General features: G+C 39.9%; 1 protein-coding gene across 1 annotated transcript in view; it reads right to left on the reverse strand.

Moving 5' to 3' along the window:
- HTR2C (5-hydroxytryptamine receptor 2C) overlaps positions 1 to 21093 on the reverse strand; it is a 266373-nt gene extending 245280 nt beyond the window's left edge. Inside the window, exon 1 of the mRNA XM_054076039.1 lies at positions 21072 to 21093. The gene's annotated coding sequence lies outside the window, so the exon portion shown is untranslated. The remainder of the gene's footprint in view (positions 1 to 21071) is intronic.
- Positions 21094 to 21332: the final 239 nt, after the last annotated feature.

Raw genomic sequence — 21332 nt, forward strand, 5'->3', positions numbered from 1 at the left:
AACTGTAAACAGAATAATTTTGCCCTGAAGCAGTTCCAGATCTCAATCTCCCAAAGACCCTTTGCTTTGATTCCCACAAAGCATTGTTCCTACAAAGTAATGCTGCTGTACCATGCACTGTAAGTCACATTACTTTTTCCGCCTTCCCTACAAGGATGAGCTTGAACAAAATGACAGGCAAACTCTCTGCAATTCTGATTTTGGAAGTTTTAAATCTAGGTGGGTGAGCCTCTCCCATTCAAGTGTGGACTCACTAGACAAGCATGAGCTCAGCAGGTGTCAGACACACCAGCCCTCTTCAGGGCTGATCAATGCACCAAGCAGTTACTGTGCAGATTCATTCCATGTTTGCCTGCAATAAATGCAGTCATCTTGTTTCTATCAATAACATTTACTCAGTAGATCTGCAGAAAGGGAAGTCATGAAATTAATTTCCCAGTCTAAACATAGTGATGCTTCTTGAGACCTTTCATCATCAGACTTATATAAACAGTCAAGCTTAGCCCCAAAGGCAATGCTCTGCATGTACTGTACTCCCTCTGCGTCAATAAGGGGTTTCTCATGGTGCAATCACTCCAGCACTGACACACAGACTGGCTTCCTATGCATTGCCCAAAGTGGGCACATGATAAACTAACTCTCTCCATCTCTGAAAATGAACTATGAAGTGGATGCAGTGTAAGTTTCCATCTCTGTCCCTCAGTGCCTTATATCACATTGTCGCCAAATTCCTATCTTTTCGGACTCCAGCTAAGAAATGAGCTTTTCCATCCCATTCTATCGATTTCTCAATTGCTTTAAAAATAAAGCATTTGAAAACCTTCCACATCCAATAAAAATTACAAAGAAGGATGTACACTGCCATACAGCTGTCCTTCAACTCTGAATGGGCTCTCCAGAGAAGCATTGGTGTATTTTCATGTCTACAGTCAGGCAACATTAATAAGTCCACCTAAAAGATAAAGCTATGAAAAAGATTTGACCTCTCTGCTTGTAGGCAGTCAGAATGCAAATCACCATGGAAATCTAGGCAGCACACATTATGATGTGCACTAGCTGGGTGGATACAGAACAACCAACAGCAACAAATATATTCTACAGTGAATTATGTTGTGTACACTACAACTTAGAGTTGATACAGCTGGAAATGATACTTGTAAGAGTTTTTAAAATGCCATTCCCTACTGTGATCTCTCCTTTCCCTGCTATAAAAGGGAGAAAAATTCTGGAGGATCCAATCATCAAAAATTAGCCGGGTCCCAGGAAAGCAGAGAGTAGTGTTCAAAAACAAGACAGCATCCAGCTGTGTTTAAAGAGAGGGGTTTACAGCCCAGAGAGTTTGCCATGTAATTACTTTGGATTCAATAAGCAGAAGAGCAATTTACGTTAAATTTCTACTCTGATCCAAGTGAGGTAGGCACACTGAGGCTTCTCTCCCAGGCTGCACAATCGGCAATGAAAACACATCTATTTGAATGCATTTGCTGTGCGTATGCAGCGCTATGTAAGAGGGATAAAGCCAGAGTTTATCTAGCTGTAGAGACTGAAATCTATGTTTGAATGACAAATACCCAAAGTTTAGAGGAATTCTTGGGCTATTCCCAGTGTTAACCAAGAGTCCCAGAATACTGTGGAGCTGCAGAAAAAGGACTGCCCATCTCCCAGCTGGTGGGTTTTTCTTCTTTGAGATGATATCAAATGCCTCACTGAAAAGGATACGAAGAGAAATTGCTACTTTATACAATGAAATGCTGTCATACTTCAGAAAACCCTAACTTGATCAAGACACAATCTTCTATAAGTTCAGTTCAGCTCCTAAAGAAGTTTATTATACTCAGAGGAATCTAGTCTAAGAAATAAAATATTTTTAAAGGATTATTTTCTCTCTACAGTTAATTCTGGCAGCCCAGGAAAGGACATCAGAGGACAGGTTTTCAGAACATATTTTTCAGGACTGCTCAAATTCTAAGCCTTTCCTACTTCCTAATGCAGGTACTTCACACTGAATCATGTTTGTTCATAAGATGTAATTCTGAAAATTAAGAATAATGAAGTCCTTTATTCTTAATCATTTATACTTAGGTATGAATAGGTATATATTTAATATGTATCCAATGGATTTAAGTGTTCATAGATCTCTTCCAAAAAACAGTTGTGAGAAATTGTTTGCAACTCTTGATACACAAAGAGCTCTTGTAAGACTATGCTTTAAAAAAAAGGGGGTGTGGGGAAGGAAAAACCTGACCTTTCCTATATTTATCAAGTTATTAACAAAGAATTTAAAAGTTCATTCATCATCTATCAATAGACAGACTGTGATGGAGTCAAAACAACATTTTTGTTAAAACAGAAATATAGGTCAAATCCAGCCATGGAATTATTATGAAATGATCAAAACTACTTGAAGCACGTATAGTAAACAGCTTGCTTGGTATTCAGGTTTTCATATCCCTGCTTGGTCTGCATCTGGGAAGGAATTTGAGAAAACAGTGGATGTATTCCACAACTGGAGCAAAACAACATTATGTTTCATGGACTCCTTTCGAAGTTACTTTAATCAAAATGACACCTTTGGGCTTTAGCTATCCAAAATATCAAATAGGCTGAAGGCCAGCACACAGTAGGTTTTGAAAAACCGGTACAGATTATGCTCTTTCTCTTCAAAAAAACAAACCAAGCAAAAATACCCACATACACAAGAAAATTTAACTCACGGATGCTTGAAAAAAATACTAAGCTTCTCTACTTGCTCTTACCTAACTTTCTTCACCAAGAAAATCAAATTCAAATCTGGAGACAAGGAAAGAAAAAAAAAAAAGGTCTGCAGGAGGTCTGGCTTTTCTGTCTTTGAAATAAGTTTCATTTTTTTTCTACAAACTCTTTTAGTTTTTGTAATAATGGCTTATGTGAAATCAGAAAGGCAATAAGTGCTGAGAAACTACCTCAGATGGTTACAATTCTCTGGCTTTTTTCCCATATCTGGAAGACCCAAACCTCAGAAACTCTCAGGAGTTAGGAATTGTAAGCAAATAGCTCTTTTCCTTGTCTTCTCAAAGGGCAATGGTTGCCAGCTATCTTACCTCATACTACGTAGAGATATAATAGGTCTTCCTTTTCTCAGAGAATCCCCAAACCTAGATTAAATCAAAATGCAAGGGGTTTTTTTTTTTGATTATACAATATAGTTTAAGGAGTATTTCTTCTGTGAAGAATAGGGCTGAAACTGGCTCAACAATAGAAAAAGGCTTTTTATCATATTTAAGGGGGGGAGCAAGCCTATGACTTCTCTGTGAGAAACTGCTGTTGCGAGATTTAGCAAATAACAAGGAATTTTAAAAGTGGGGCTAAAAGTTCAACGAGGCAGAGTCCCGCCTGGTAAGCCAATGGAGCACAGAGTGCAGACACACCAGCAGAGCCCGGTGTGATACCAAACCCCCGTCCTCTTGCTGCCCAGGGCAGTTGCCCTGATGTTACACCAAGCCAAGACAGAGCAACACAGGAGCAGCTACACTAACTCCCAGTTATCCCACAAAGTCAGCAGCTCTCTGAGGCAGCAGCCAGGCATCTTGCCAGCTAAGGATCAGCTTTTCTTGCACAAATACAGGGTCAATCAATATGACTGAATGATCGCAGCTCATATGCCTGCACCTTTGGCAGGCTAGACAATAATAAAAATACGTTGACAGTTTTGTTTCATGTTTTATGGACAAGCAGAACTGCTGAGCCTCTGTGGTGCTGTTTACATAATATAAGAGATCTACTCAGTGTAAAATGGCATTTGTAGCAGAAGGTACTTCCATTACCAGGAACCCTTCGCACCAAACCACGCTCTTCTAAAATACCTAATTTTAGAGAGTTCTTTAACAGCATTATAAATAGACCCACCACTCACAGGAATCACACAAGAAGCAATTCAGGGAATGAAAGATATATTCTTATTAACTAACCTACATTCATTTTATGCCAGTATTGGGACCCTAATTAGCCACAGGTCAAAATACACTACTACACAGATCCTAATTGCCACTTCCCAAAGTCCGTTTTCTTTCACAAGTATCATTGCACACATTATAGCTCAATTCATTTGCATGTATTAATATCTTCACCTTATTAATTAGGTAACAGGGAGCATGCATGACTGGAAAGAAAACACCATCCTTCTATTTAGATTTTCTACTTTACTTCCTTTTCCCTGGTAAAAGGGTCTGGCTTCAGGGGTTTTTTTCTAGTTAGTAAAGTTTGTTTCTCCCCTGAAATCTGGTAGCCCTCGTCTAACACTCATCTAATTAAGAGAAAAAGAGCCTTATCTACCACACAAATGTGATTCACCCAGGAATTGCTGGGGCACTGCAGCATCACTTCTGGGAGGGAAGTCTTCAGACCACAAAGGCAGAAAGGCAGTGACCCCAGTTTATGTGCACCATTTTCCACTCAGCATATGCCCTCTTCTCACAAGCCCTGCTTGGAGGAACCTGTCCGCCTCTTATCCTTTGAAGAGAACCCTCCCATTACTCTATTTTTACCAATCATCATGAAAAGTGAACTGTCTTTTCTGGAAGTGTTTAGAGTAGCTGCTGGGTATCAGCACCAGCTCAAGCGAACAGGATATAGATTGTTCATACTAAATGCTCTTGTAATTATCGTCTCCAATAGTCAGCAGTGAATACAAGAGCTATTCTCATTTTAAACTAATTAACCATGAAAAGATGTCAGGCTCTTATTTATCAATCTCAATCACTCAGCAGTAGCAATACTTGGAGAGAAGGTCAGAATTTGCTTCCATTGTCTCCAAAGACAAAAGTGTGCTATGGCATGGACCAGAGGAGACATCTCTGCAGAACTGATTCCCAGATTCAGCTTGCTTGGGTGCCATCACTGGCAGAACGGTGATGGAAGCAGCAGCTGCCACTGGCTCAATGACAAGTTTCATGTGCTGGCAAAGAACTGCAGCCTTCTGGGATACGTATGCAGATTTTCAAATAGCCTAGAGCTCCTGAGAAGTTTGGAAACTCCCTGTCTGAAGGAAAATTAGGATACTCCTCCATGGAAACCAGCATGTAGTAAAGTCACATCCTTCAGCTTCTGGTGTGGACAGGAAAGTTCTGACTGTTCTGCAACCTTCCCAGATATCTGCTCTGGATTTTCCTTGATCTCTCCCTGCTGCAAGCCCTGAATTAGCTTTAAGCACAGTCATGAGATGCCTGAGCATATTTCTGGTCTGTGGCCAATCTGAGTTCATAGCATCCCAGAGCCATAGATGACTTAGGACCCCATACATTCAAAAAATCCAGGGTGTAGAAGTCTGGGAAAAAAGATAAAACTGAGGCTCACAGGACACCGACACCAAAGAAAACAGTCACGATGCCAAGAGGTTATGGCACATAAGGGCAAGCCAGCACAGCAGTAGGCTGAAAAGTTAGACATTGGATTCCCATGCAGTGATGCAACTGTGAGCACTGCCAGGTCCCCATAGGCAGCTTCTGCCTCCTGTTTCACTGGGCACAGACCTTTGCTGCCAAAGGGCTTTTCACTAAGTAGTACAGGGTTATTCGCATGCAGAACAAGAAGTTTCCACGCTGCTCAAAATTGTCACTGCTGTTTCCAAGGTTAACCTGCAGTTTGTTCGTTTCAACAGAAGTGCAAGAATATTAAACCAGTTGTAACATTTACTCTGGTTTGTAAGTTAAATATCATACCCAGCAGGCATGCATATAAAACTGGAAAAAATCTAACAGATTCATAATTTCACTCCCAACTAGTTTTTTAAAAAATACTTCTCCAAGACATATTATCACACTTCAGTCTCTCCATATCCAAAAATAAATAAGCAAAGAACACTTTTTATTTTGTGCTGTGAGGAAATATCAGAGAAAGCAGATGAGGTTTACTGACTCTTCATTGTGACTTGGATTGTTATTAAAACCAAATGCCCTGTGAAGAACTGTCTTATGGAAAAGGTCAAGTAGATTGAACTTAGTTTTGTGAGATGTACTATATATCACATGTATCTCACAGCTTGGATACCTTGGTACAAATAGTTTAAAAGGAGCGAGTTATTTTATTAGGAGTGGTGATAAAGTGACCTACAAATCGCTATATTTCATATGCTGATTTGCTATTCAATCCCCTCCCCTTCTTTTGCATGATGATGGAATTTTGTTCTCAGGATAGAATGGAAACTGGAACCCACCCAAAGCAAACACTATAGATCTTGTTTGTCAGTTTTTATAGCAGAAGTTTTATATGGAGACAAGATGCTAGATGGTGATACAAGCATTCTGCTGTACATGCAGTCCCCAAGACCTTCAGGTCTTGCAAACACCCTTTAAGTAAGGGAAGTAATTTCATTAAAAGCAGATGCAATGTTCTGATGAAAAATGCTCTCTCTTTCCTTAAACACTTGTGAAATTTGCAATCCATAACGCCTCTCATAGGAAATTGTTTACATTCGGTCTCAAGATTTATCAGGTTGTTTTGTTGATTGACCACAATCAGCCCGGATATCCTCAAACAAGAATCATGGTATTCACAAACTTCTAAAGGAAATATCATTCTTTAGCCATGAAAGAGTTACAGACGTAAAAACATCCTCCTGGGATGATTATGGTGCAATACAGAGCACTCATTAACTGTCCTTTTATGTTGGTAACCATGCTTTAATAGTACAATGCTGTTTAAGCAATGTGTTTGGTTTATCATTTTTGATAGGAGAGAAGCAAATGCTTTCTAAAATCTGGCACTTCGCTCGTGAATCTCCAAGACCTTGTGAACCTCTGCTCACACGTTTCTTTGACACTAGTTCTCCAGGTTTGTTTTTCATCATGTTCCCAAACATGCCCTAAAGGCCTCTCATGGCAGGAACACAAAAGGAAAAAATAAAAAAATCACCCCTTACACTACTGTCAGAAATTTTAAATTTCAGCTGGTAAAATAACCGACGGAGACAGAAGTAATGGAGTTACAGGGTGGGTGGAGAGAGCAGCAGAAATAGTCCATGATGGCACCACTACCATCTCTAAACTTCCTCATTCTGATTCTTCACTGATAGACAAGTACAAGACAGCGCAGAAAGAAGAGCGGAATGAGCCTCAGTTACATGGAAAGCAAGAACTCTGGATTTAAAACACACAGTACAGAAAACAGACACACAACACTGTAAGCACACTGAAATTCACAAAAGGAATTGGTCTGAAGACTAATCTACAAGAGTCTCACAAATTAGCCGAATTTGGGATGCAATACTGAAATACTTAAGTTTTGCGAGTAAAGAACAAAATCATTTTTTTTTTCTTTGATTAACAGAGTCAACACTAAACATGCAAACACAAGAGCTAATAACTTCACCTGGAATCTCTGAAATGATTGCTGTCATCCTGTGGAACTCTGGATCAGGCCTCAGGAATCCGATGACCTTCATGTACTTCAGAAAAAACAATTGTGCTCTCTAGGGGAGCTTCCTTAAGCTCCAACTTTCATTGTTAATGGGAAGAAATTTTAGCGATCCCTAGAAAACCTCAGAGTTGTTTAATGAACTTGCTGGCTAGACCTGTCCTGGCTAGCAATACCATTAATGTGCATTATTGATAACTTGACCTATTCAGCTACTGAAAATGCTGGAGCACTCAAAGAAATAAGACCCAGCTCAGCAGTACAGTCTCATTACCCGTAAAGCTGTGACAGAAGCAGACCCTTTACCAACACGTGGCTTCAGATCTGCACGCTCCCACACATGGTGAAAGTCAGCTCTCAAGAGAACAACCTCAAGACACATTGTGACAGGCCAGGACCATGGGGGTATTCAGTGGTCAAGGAGTCCAACAGCTCTAGCACGCATCACTGAAAACAGACAAGGAAAGAGAAAAAGAAACATCAAGCACCCTTGACTGAAACCTCCTTTGCATCTGCCAGCGCAGATTGCCATCCAGCAAGATGCTCATCCGTGTTAGCAAAGAGTTTCTGCCAAGGGTTAGGCTTTGGGGAGAGGTGTGGCAGTCTCCTCCTGTAGGCAGACAGATTTAGTCACTCAGTACTAGAATATTGCCAGGGAAATTAAATCACCTCACATAAGGAAGCTAAATATTAGTGTTTATAAAGCCTAGACAGATGGCATTTATTAAACAGGTATTACTACATTATTACTCACAACTTGATAATGAAGATGCAGGTGGCTGCCTTTGAATCCCCCAAAACATATGTTATTTCTGAAACAGTGAACCTCTGCTAGCACTTACCTCGTACACGTAGAGCAGGTTAACCCTGAAGCCAACAATGCCAGGCTAGGCCAGCAGGCAGAGGACAGTCTGCCAAAGCACAGGCATGCAAGGGATTTCTCTCTTAATTCCCAGAGGCATCAGGGCTTAATACAACAAACCAGATAAACTGCTACTATCCACCACACTAACCGCTTAACATATTTGAGGCAGCAGATATTCTCCAAGACATTTTGCTTGGGCAGCATCTAGGGGTGGTAATCTATTCCCTCCTAACTCAGAGGCCACCTGGGACTGCAACAGCAGCTGGAGTTCTGCCCCACGCCCCCCACCTGCAGCTCCCAACAGCCCTGCGCTGGGTGTGGACACACACTCCAGCCGACAGACACCAGCCCAGCACGTGCTCAGTGGGCATAAGAGATAGAGTTTTCATCAGATGAGTGTTTCTCCTCCATTCTCAAGCAAGTAGGAGCTGCTCCCTGTATATCTTAAGTAATGCACAGCAACGCAGGACATTCCATAGGTCCTGGTTTTGTCTTGAAAAGGCCAGAAGAATGTACCTACTAGGAAACACACAGCAAGAGTGCCACTCTATAAAGCATGCAGATATGGCGCTTAAGGAAAAATGCAAGTGTGAAATAAGGTCAGAAAAAAAAAAAAAAAAGAAGAACTATGAACACAGTTTGCTTTACTGCGCATTTTAAGAGAAGGAACTGTCAGTACAACTACCCTGGTTTCAGACCATTTGCAGGATTCCTAAGTTTGTACCTATAAGCCACAGGCTTTGCAGAAGCACCTTCTTTTGTGCCAAAATTAAAACAATCAGCACACTGAACAGAAATGCAATCACTCCCTTTGTCAGCGTGTCTGGGACAGCCCAGCCAGCACCAAGTACCTTGGGAGTATCTCGGTCCTCAGCCATCACAGTGCTGCACGGAGCAGACCAACAGTGAAAACAGGCACAAGTGCCATCAGCATCATCTGAAAGTCTGCTATGGAAAAGCAAAACTCCATTACCTAGAAGGATAAAAAAGTGGCTTTGATCTTAAGACTGGCAGCCTGCTCTCTTCCCCCACCTGTTTTTATCTCACTTGTTTATTGTCACAGACACTGACCGCAGCTCTTCTGAAGCTGCAAAATCTTGCCAGAGAGGCAGTTTAACAGCTCCAACTGCTAAGTGGGGAAAAGAAGATGGTTATTTCCACTAACAAGAAGCAGAGCTGCCTAGGAACATACTTTTCACTAGTAACATTATGAAAACTATAGAAATAGCAAAAACAAGCAGTGGCTTTGTTCACAGGTGCACAGTACATAAAACTCCAACATATTTTTCTAAATTACTATCCAGTGAACTTCAGGGCAATACCTAAGAAAATCTGGAACAGGAGAGTTTTTAGCTAAGCGGTTGTTTCTCTGCCACAAGAGGAAAGTACATTAAGCACCAAGTCACTAAGCCAACAAGACAAGACAAGACAATCTCATCATTATTGTATCTTGGAAATAGCTTCTTAGACATATCCTGCTACATAAACTTTGCAACAAGATTGTACTAGAAAAGTTAATAAATAAATAAATAAATAAGGAAACCGAGCAATAGCAATCTTGCCTTTGAGTTAAATGGTAAATTATAATGTTTATGCAAAAAAAAAATATTTGGGCATTTTCTAAATCTTGATGTTACAACTTACATTTTAATTTAACATGAGTTTTCACTACCACATCTTCATGTGTAGCAACTATAAATGCAAATCCAGACCATTCTTACTATGCAGTCTTTCATATTGCCCAACATCTTAATCAATGAACACGGCTGTTGCCATAGTTCACCCATTTACATTGATCTGAGAACTTCCAGCCCAGCAGAGGTTTCCCTGTCCTAGCATCCAGGTCAGCAGAGAGGTTATGGACTGCATGAGTTACTGGGAGTGCATTTAAATGGAAACTAGTTCTCCTGAAAATACCGGGAAGGTATAGCTCTCCTACCTGCTCTTTGAGAGCTCTCCTACGTGTAATATTTTTCACGACACACCACAGACTTGACTCTCCAAAATAACAGGTTAACAACATCAACAATGGATTTTGAGCAGCTATTGCATCTTTGTATGTATAAAGACAAGCTGGTGTTCATCAGAAACATCCACTAACGACCACAGGTGCCTCCTCAGGATTTTGGTGTCTTTTGCAAACACGCTTATAGAAGTCTGTTATCGGAGCACAACTGTGGTTCTGATTATTAGGAACTTCCAATATTACAGCCATGACTGCAGCATTGGAGGCTGTCAGAACTCGCAACCAATAAGAGAATCTGTTCTTAAAAGTCCACACAAAGGCAAAAAAGTTTGTAAGATGCACACGCTGGCAGCTAAGACAAGATTACTTCATTCTCATCCTTCAACCACGTGATGAGAAGCCAATTATTATAATTCACCAAAAACGTTGAAAATGTAGATACCAAATTCCTTACACAACTTCAGTTCAAATACTTCCGTAGACTTTGGTAAATGACGCACCTTTGTCATAGTTTTGCGGAGAGGCAAATGGTGGTATTTTATTGTCCGGTAGTGCATGATGAACGTTAAATCAACACAGTATCTATGAACATGAAAGGACAAAACAAAAAACAAACAAACAAAAAAAACAGAGAATTCATCTGCAATTAAGTTATTTTAACTCTGTAAAATATATTTTTCTACAGCAGCAACAAGCTTTTACTCATAATGAAGAATTAATCATAGAATCATTTAGGTTGGAAAGATCTTTAAGATCGGGTCCAACTCAAGACTGCCAAATCCACCAATAAACCATGTCCCTAAGCACTCCATCTACCCATCTTTTAAATACCTTCAGGGAAGGTGACTCAACCACTGCCCTGGGCAGCCTGTTCCAATGCTTGACAACCATTTCAGTGAAGTAATGTTTCCCAATATCCAATCTAAACTTTCCCTGGCACAACTTCAGGCCATTTCCTCTCATCCTATCACTTGTTACTTGCAAGAGAAGACCAACACCCACCTCACTACAACCTCCTTTGAGGTAGTGATAAAGAGCAACAAGGTCTTCTCCCAACCTCCTTTCCTCCAGGCTAAACAATCCAAGTTCCTTCAGCAGCTCCTTACAGGACTTGTGCTCCAGACCCCTCACGAGCTTCATTGACCTTCTCTGGACACGCTCCAGCACCTAAAAGTAGCGAGGGACCCAAAACTAAATGCAGTATTAAAGGTGCAGCCTCGCCAGTGCCGAGTACAGGGGGACGATCACTTCCCTCCTCCTGCTAGCCACGCTATTCTAATACAGAATTAAATTCCACTATGCTTTAAACAGAACAGATGGGCTCATTTATAACTGAAAGCATCCAACTAGTAAAATGCTTTCCTCTTTGTGCAAAGGAGATTTATCAGAAATCTATATTGCTCTCTCTCAGAAAACATACACAGTAGAAACTATGAACAAAAATAAAAGCCAGCTGTCTGGCTGCCCAATAAAATATATCTTAGTGTGTCTTCAGGGAAGGAGACATCACAAAACATATCCATAGTATTTCACAAAATGACAGAAATACTTTTATCGGGTCCTGCTGTGGTATAAGACAGAAGAACAATGCTTCACCCTATCAAACAATATTCTAGTATTGAAAGGAAATTATTGAAGTTTAGAAGCAGACAACTTAGCGCCTAGCTCTTAAGTGTTGAGTGTCAATCAACTGAAATGTATCATTTTAGCACTGGAAACCATACATATTGGAACCAGGACACTGCAGTGGCAAAATGAGCATTGGAACACACATTTTAAAATTCACAGAGAAGAATGAGGTTGAAAGTAAAGCTATAGCCCTACCAAAAAAGCAAGACACAGATAAACTGGTGAAAATTCTCTCCTGTTCTTAAAAGTGTCAAATTTAGAATAACAGTTTAAGGAATTCATTGACTAGGATGCAGAAAGATATATTTCACAGTATCTAAGCTAAAGGTGCTAGTAGTCCATGACCAAAAAGAAGTTGTAAAGGCTGTTCTTCTAGCTGTGAGTTACTGAGTTCTAGCAAGAGTGATTCCCAGAAAGACTAATATTCATTCATTTCTATTATTTTGATACCTAATTACATCATGAACCATTAAGATCATATTTCATATAATATATTTGAAAGATTTCATCCAAAGGGAACAGTAATGCAATTTTGTAATGCTTAGAAAAAGAATTTTCTGACAAATAGACATCATTTTTACAGACCTTCAAACAACTGCAGAGTTTCTTGTTCTCAGCCAAGGTGAGCTATGAAATCTCATTGCTGGTATTTATTATTAATGAGCTTTCAGCCTAGGGGAAAAGAAGGAAAACTCCATTTATCTAAAAAATAGAGTAGAGCCCTGTTAATACGTTAGTGCTTCTGCGTTCCATTGAAATAGGAATTATATATTACAAAGCCAAAAGCCTATATGAGCATCTTTTTTACTTTATTAGAAATATATACATATCTGAGACTACCAAAGGTCAGGACAAAGTCATCAGGTTTCCGATTGTAACTGGACTGAACTCTGGCTGGAATGATTTATGTGGCAATCTCATGTTTTCCCCAAGAAAAATAGTAGTCCAATGCTAAAGACAGGAAAATGGCTGCTGGAGACTCTCACTTGCCCTCCTGAATGATGAGAGCATCACAAGAAGTCCCCTCTTGAATAAGTAGAAACAGACATCAGCTCTGTGCACTGCAGCAAAAGCTTAATTCTTGCAGAAATACCCCTTAACATAGTGGTCAAGAGGTCCAAAGGTTTATTTTTGTGCTGATGTCTCTCCTATATGGTGACTACATCTGACAGCAACATCTTGTTGGATATATGGCTATGAAATACAGCTTATCATCAGGGCTCCTTTCTTCTAAATTATGCAATTCTTTAGCTCTAAAGAAACTGAATGCTCCACAGAAGCAAAAAATAAATGCAGTGGAGAGGACGGGATAAGAATAGATACATCTCTTACCAAATAGCCGTATTAAGCTTGCCATGCAAATTCCACAGTGTCACTGTGCATTAGAGTTAATAGCTACATGAAATACTATTTTCCCCCTTAATAGGCTAGATATAAAATTAAAATTCATGTTTAAGTTATGAGATACATTACTAGAAATTACCGTGAAGTATGTATGTATACTGGTACAGGCTCATTAATGTGGTTTTCTGGTTTTATGCACTCCAGGAAAGTAGGAGGTAGAGTAGAGACAGCTCGAGGGGATGTATTTAAGTCTGTCTTGTATTTTTTAAAGTCCAGTATCTCAGTTTAACTCTTGCCCTTCCCAAATTATCTTTGTGAAAAGATCACAGCGAAAAATCATAACAGCTTTTAAAAAGCAGCTAAGAAACTGCCTTTTCTTAACGTCATATTGAAAACAAAGCTAATTAAAAATTATTCTTTGTAAGTGAAAAAAATGCTTGATTTCGTCTGTAAAGTTTTAATGCAGTCAATGTTATCCTCAGAAAAATTGAATCAATATAAACTCAATGATGGTTGGAAGTTTCTATTTATGTAATTACATTAGGTACTCTGGAATTTAAATTGTATTCCCTTTGACTGAGGCGACATTTTCAGATACAAGTGTTTCAAGGGTATATGAAATATGTCTTTAAAATGAAGTATCTTCAACACTTGAATGCATACTCTCTAAATAAGAAGAGTGTTAGAAAAAGTGCATCTATATTTTAGAATATACTTTTCTATTAATATGTCCAAGTTTCAGGTTGTGTGTGTAATAAGTACGTAAAAATTTTGAGAATCAAACATCTCCATCTTACCTTTAAGCATTGGGAAGTGAGAACCGGTCACATAAAAGTAATAGAAATTGTGAGCAAAAAAACAGAAATATCCTCTTCCTTGGCAACAGTTGTGAAAGGAAATACATTTTTCTCGCTAGACAACAACAACAAAAAAAGAAAATATTGCAAAATATTGTTCTCATTCTCTATACAGACACACAATATGTTTGTGGGTTTTATTTTATACAAAATTTAACAGCAGAAAGAGTCACGAGCTTCAACAATTCTATCAGGCAAAGGAGAAAAGATGACTACATAAACCAACAGCCGTATCATTTTGGCATCCTGCTGCAAGTACAGGGAATTTCCTCTGAACAATGGGTTTGCATTAAAGTTTCATAGGCTCACTTTATGGTAGTCACTCTAATAATGCACTTTTCCATGTGGTAACTTCTCTTCCAGACATGAGTGCAGCCAATTTATCATTGACACTGGAATTTTTTACATGGTATAGAAAATTCAGCATTTAAGTTGAATCACCGGTCATCAGCAATCAGTGATGGTGGCAAGCCAAGTAAGGGAAAGGAAAAAAACATCCATCTAAAGACCAGACCACGAGAAGCAGCTTTTATGACCATAGAATCACAGGATGGTAGGGGTTGGAAAGGACCTCTAGAGATCATCCAAGTCCAACCCCCCCCTGCTAAAGCAGGTTCACCCGCAGCAGGCTGCACAGGAATATGGCCAGGTGGGTTTTAAATATCTCCAGAAAAGGAGATTCCACAATCTCACTGGGAAGCCTGTTGCAGTGCTCCATTACCCTCACAGTAAAAAAGTTTTTCCTCATGTTCAAGTGGAGCATCCTGTGTTTGTGCCTGTTGCCCCTTATCCTGTTGCCGGGCACCATTGAGAAGAGTCTGGCCCCACCCTGCTGGCACCCATCCCTTAGATATTTATAGGTATTAATAAGATTCCATCTCAGTTTTCCCTTCTCCAGGATAAACAGACCCAGGTCTCTCAGCCTTTCCTCATAAGAGAGATGCTGCAATCCCCTCAGCATCTTCATGGCCCTCCACTGGACTCTCCAGTTGTTTCTCATCTGTCTTGAGCTGGGGAGACCAGAACTGGACACAGTACACCAGATGCAGCCTCACTAGGGCAGAGTAGAGAAGGAATAACCTTCCTCAGCCTTCCGACTACACTCTTCTTAACACATCCCAGGATACCATCAGTCTTCTTAGACACGAGGTTACATTACTGGCTCACTTGTCCACCAGGACTCCCAGGTCCTTCTCCGCAGAGCTGCTTTCCAGCAGGTCAGCCCCTAACCTGCAGAGGTGCATGGGGTTGTTCCTCCTTAGGTGCAGGACCCTATACTTGCCTTTGAACTTCATCAGGTTCCTCTCTGCCCAAGTCTCCACACTGTCCAGGTCTTGCTGAATGGTAGCACAGTCTTCCAGCTTCTCAGCCACTCCTCAGTTTCGTGCCATCAAACTCTGTCCCCTCACTCAGCTCATTGATGAAAATATTGAGCAAGACTGTGCCAAGCACCAACCACCGGGGAGCACCACTGGCCACAGGCTTCCAACTAGACTCTGTATCTCCAAAGATAACCCTCTGAGCTCTGCCGTTCAGCCAGTTCCGTCCACCTTTCCACAGTAGAAGCAGCACAAAATATTTTTTCTGGTTTATTTAGAACGTTTCACTGCACTATGAGACACACACAGACAGTAAAATGTGTGCAGTTACATTAAAAATCACCTTGCACTGGGGATTGGGTGCATCCAGAAATCAAAGCCTCCAATGCTATTTGTGCCTCAGCGCCAGTCACGTTTGTCAGTGCTTGTGTTACTAGGAATCCATATCACCAGGAAAGCCAGTGTGAGCTGAAAATGCTTGAGGATTGTTTAGAACTATTTACAAGGTCCCGTAACTGTAAAGCTATGTGATTATTGTCATACCCCTGTATAGAAAATATCAGTCTCTCTCTCCTCTGCAAGTGAAAAGCAGCTCAGAGAGCTTTTGTTGAGCTATAAGAATAAAAACTAAAAGAGGAAAATGGGCCAGGACAGAGGGTTTGAGAGAGGGTCATCACACAGACTACAGCTAAGAACAGCTGCTGAGAGTAGGTGTGTTTTGCCAGGTGGCCTTTTTATACCAAAGTAGTTTGGAGAAACTCTTAGACCCTCTCTGCTCTTACTAAAGGTCAGTGTGTTCGAAAGGGCTGTTACAGAGAAACTTAAACACAGTTTTGGCATAAAAGCATGGGATTTCTTAAACATCAAAAGTGTTTGGGTGTATTCAGCTGTCCCTGAAAATGCAGGTATCCACTGCTGATCCAGGAGGAGCTCTAGTGAGCTTATCATACTTCAATCTGTCTTCACATCACACTTGCCTTGAAAATTCCCAGCTACTAAAGAGATTTATGGAATTCTAGAAATACGGCCGTTCTGTTGGGAAGGAATATAGCCTGGTTTCAAGGACTTTCTACAGATATTTGTAGTATCCTTCTGATAAAGGCTATTCCAGATAAATAGTTAGAAGTATTCTAGCCAGACACTGTGAAGTGCCATATACTGCCAGAATAAAAAAAAAAAAAATAATACTAAAAAAAGAAACTAAAAAAGAGCTGAGATTTGCTCTGAATCTTTTATTTTCCTTCCTCTTTGTATTTTTAAAACTCAGAATCAGATCCACAAATATCCAAGTCCCCATGAAATCACAGGACAACTGAAAAACTGCAACTCAAATTAGAAGACATTTGAGATCCTCCGTTTTCCTTCTGTAACTCCACAGTTATGGTTTACTTTAGAGTTCTGTAACCGCAGAAACTCAGAATCAGCAGCCACAGACTCCTGCAAAACCCTAGGTGAATTCACCCATTCTGGAACAAGGAAGGAGACACTGACCCTCTACAAAACAGATCACACAATTCAAGCTGTATCCTAACACACATGCACAAGGGGGAGGCATTTACTAAATTTTAAGTGCTTGATTTAGGAACCTTAACACTAGTCCTTTGACGTAGTGCTTTGGGTGCAACACACTGGGAGCTTCACATGCTTCCCGAACTGTGCCAAGTCATCTCCAGCTCTCATTTACCCCCAAAGCTCTGATGCCCAGGACAGGGAAACGGATTAAAATAGCAAAATTCGCTGTGGCATTGAATTGCACCCATATTCATGGCAGCATATATGATGAGCCACTGTTAAATGATTCCTCTCATCCAACCCCTGGTGCTGCCATGCATGCCAACTCACAGGGCACAGTTCCAAAAGGCATGACCATCAACTCTTGGCCTCAGCTTCTACAGCAAATTAAAAGCATCAGACTTCCTGAACAAATTCCCTCAAGAACCAGACTATTTCAGAAAAATCCTTCTAAAAATACATATTAAGAGAGAATCCATCATGACCCCAAATATTTAATAATTACTAACCAGCTGATATTCTCCAGGTTTCCTTCAATACATTTTGAAAACTTTTATGAAAATGAAAAATAAAGAAAAAAAATAAAGCAAAACTGTGCCAGAGATCGCACTTTTTACTACTTAATAATGGAAGCAACAGTCACTGGTGAAACCAAAAACCTTCTTTGATACTCATACAAAGCAAGAAGTCATTACCTCCCTGTGGAGCTTACAAACTAACTGAATGAGAAATAAGCAGAGGAAGAATTATCACCCTGTCATTACAGACAGGACGTGAAGGAACAGAAGAAATAATGTGCCCAAAGTCACATCAGAGCCTGCAGCTAAGCTGAAAAGGTATAGTACAGTACCTGAACAATAAATCCAAAGAAAACATGTAATGTGCACCTTCTCTTTATAGCACCAAACAACCTAACAGCATCATCTCTTTTTCACTGTACATAATCCCTGAAGGACAGGGTGCACAAGGTACAGACACGTTCAACAAGAGACACACTCTAAAGTCATCAATGCTTTCACCTCAGGGTTTCTCACTCATAACACAATAATATCCCTGTTGGTATATTGCAGAACTAAGCCTTTGAAACTCATTTCTAATGTAGGTCTTGCTTTAAGGACAGGAGAAGACTCGGTGTTCCCCATTCACTTGAGACTGAACTACAAAAGTAAAAAGCCAATAACCCTGAAAGTCATTACATCGGGATGTTTAAAGGACAGACAAGGATTCTACAGAGGTAAAGAAATAGTATTAAGTGATTAAGGATTTGATTTTTTCAATATATAGAGAACAAACTTAAGACAATGAATACTCTTTGGCAGGTTTCCAATTTTTGCTGTACTACTGCAATGGTGATATAAGGCTGACATTGAGAGCACCATTCTCTGAAAATTACTTTTATGTCATTAATATTCTATTTTTAAGTTTAAGGTGAGTGAAACAACACACAAAGTGCTGCAGTAGAGGGATACTGTAGGTCAGGAGATGCAAGACCAACAGGTATTTACTTCCATCTCTGTAAGATGGGATATTATCATTTCACAGAAGAGTTAAGATAATTGGCCATAATGTTTGAGACAAAAAAATGTCAGCCCATGGCCTTTCTCCCAGGGGTCATGCAACAGAGGAAGAAAACAGAACATCACAATATATGAACACCTGAGTATTGTCCTCCTCTAAGTGCAGCCCTACCTAAATCAACAACAATAAAATCGGGTGATGTACATGAAAGCAGGTACTGTTCTTTCAGTATGACATAAATAACTATAAAAATCTCAGCCTGAGAAGAGGTTGTAAAAGATGCAGTGGATAGCCATGCAGAAGTTCTAAAGACAGATAAAACACAAGGAGTCCAAGAGATGGGCACGAAAGCACAGCAGGGCGTACTAGCAAGAGAGTAGTCAGGGGAGTCACACATCACCATCTGAATGATGGCAGACTTCTCCGTTTAAAAATTGATCTGTTTTTCTTATGCTATAAGTGAAATTTCGTGGAAGAAAAATTTGCTGATACTATGATTTAAAGATTTTTCTGAGAAGGTACACATAATACTTTGAAGATCTTTTCAATGCATGGGTTGGAGAGTTAGTTTATTAGAGTTTCTTTTTGAAGCTATTGGCTTTCCGTGGTAAAATTATTTTTCTTAAATTATTTTAATAAGAATTTCTGTGGGGAAAAGGCCCATTAAGAACAACAGCACTGGCTGATATCTTCTTTTGCCACTAAAAAAAAATCTGCAGACTCCATCTCTAGTTCTGGGTTATTCAGACATTTATTCAGACCAGTGACTTCATATACATAATGAAAATTCATTTTCCCAGTTAGAGAAAAGGAAAGAAAAAGAAAAAGAGATGTAACAGAAGAGTAAGAATAATAGTGACTAATCATGATTTTGCAAATAAATAATCAAGATATAATCCATAGCACAATTATGTGTGCAAGGGATCTCAAGAGGCCATCTAGTCCAATCCCTTGCTCAAATCTGGGTCAAAGCTGAATTCACCCCTAGACCAATTCCAAGCCCAGGATAACAGTTCTCTGACCCCTTCCACTCACACTCATGAAGTCCATCCCAAACTCAACAAGGCGGTTCACAATGTTAGTTATCTCACTTCTTCATACTAGCTTAGTTTTACTAAAATAACAGAAAAATAATGGCATAAAAGAAACAGCTGGTGTGGAAATACAGATCATAAATCAACTGCCTAACTAGTTTTGTTTGTTTTCATTAAACTAGTTAATGCTGCAGGACTAACAATGTCAGTAGGTTTTGTGCCTTGTGGTTGGACTCCCTGATGTGCAACACATTGCTGGCACTAGCAAAAACTTTGTTATATTCAGGATATTTGTATTTCTCTTATGTAAATTCTCTGAAGAACTCGAGGGCTAAGCACATGATGAAACATTTCCCTTCCGGACACTAATTGGGTTGCTTTCCTTTAATTAGCCATCTGTTTTCATAAAATCTGGAGGAATTCCATAAGTTAGCTATCTATCTCTCTGTCAGATTTCACCAAAATCCTGACAAGGAGTTAAGAAGTTCTTGGGTGAACACAGAGGGACAGACTGACAATGTGTTTGAATAAGATTTAATTGCCTCTGGAAATGAGGCTAAAATAGAGGCATGATTGGCAATCACTTCTGAAGACAGGCCCACCGACAGACTATAATGCAGAGCTCAGGAGTTAATTTGATTTAAAAAACAACACCAAACACCCACACGACCAAAAAAAATAACCCACAAAAAAAAAAAAAAAGATCAGGGGACAGAAACCCATCAACATTTCAAACGCTTCTGAATTTTGGGAGGTGAAGGCAGAGCAAATACTACACTCCCTCAGATGGACAGACAGGACATGGTCTAAAATAACTAGTGGTAAGTCAGGGGTTTTAATCCTTAAAAAGTTTAACTGAAGTTTGGTGAAACGTTCAATAAAATGCATCCTAAGCTCATTTTGACCTCACCTATCCTACACAGAATTAATTTTCTTTACTAACCCCTGACAAGCACCAGACATTCTTTAGAATCTGACAGCAATCTTGCACAGCACAGAGGAAAAGTGGTAAGATACTATTATTATCTATGGCAACACACACACTGATGAAGAAACACTCAAAGAAACTACAGATCATAATAGTTCAGACAAGGGCATCACTGACACAGATTTTTCTTTTTTTTCCTTAGCAAAATTAGAACCATGACAGACAACAAGAGACCTCTTGCACTCAGATGGAGGGGCTGGGGGAGAAACACAGCTCTTCTGCCAGCTGGCAGGTCAAACAAGCGTTCTGTAACCACCCAACTTTATCTTTCTGTAAAAGTGTATTCATAATTCAAGCATTTTCATGTCGCTACACTGAAGATACCGAGTTCCATGAGTTTTGTCTAGTTTATAAAGATTACTCAGTTTGCTGGGCTGTGTGTGTCATGAGAAATATGATGCTCAAGACATCTTGGTAAGTCAGAAAGAGAGCCTGCCTCTCAGGCATTGGTCTTTCTCTGCAAGTGGGGCACCAGAAAGCTCAACCAGAAAGGAATTCTAACTCATGCTCCAAGAAAAGACACAACCTAGACCTTTCCTTGCTTTAAAACTGTCCACGTGTTTTGACTTTCATAAATCCAAGATGACCCATACAACCATTGCAACTCTGTTGTTTAGAGAAAGCAGAAAAGACAAAAAATAAATACCAACTGACAGAAGCAGGACTTTTGTACCCATGGATAGACAATGTTCTCTCAGAGTCCAAGCTTGCCAGAATCCCTCAGGGCTTTCTGCAGCTGTATCTTTACGGAACCGGCCTCCCTCCACTGACGGGTAGCATCAGCCTCACTTTGAAAAGAATGATTGTCCTGCAAAGGAAAAGGAAAAAAAAAAAAAAATCACACATCAAAATAACTCAGAATGCCACAGCTTTCCTGCAACTTCTGGTCACTGAGCAGTTTGATGTCAGTA

The sequence above is a fragment of the Cuculus canorus genome, chromosome 10, assembly GCF_017976375.1.
Source record: "Cuculus canorus isolate bCucCan1 chromosome 10, bCucCan1.pri, whole genome shotgun sequence".
Lineage (NCBI taxonomy): Eukaryota > Metazoa > Chordata > Aves > Cuculiformes > Cuculidae > Cuculus > Cuculus canorus.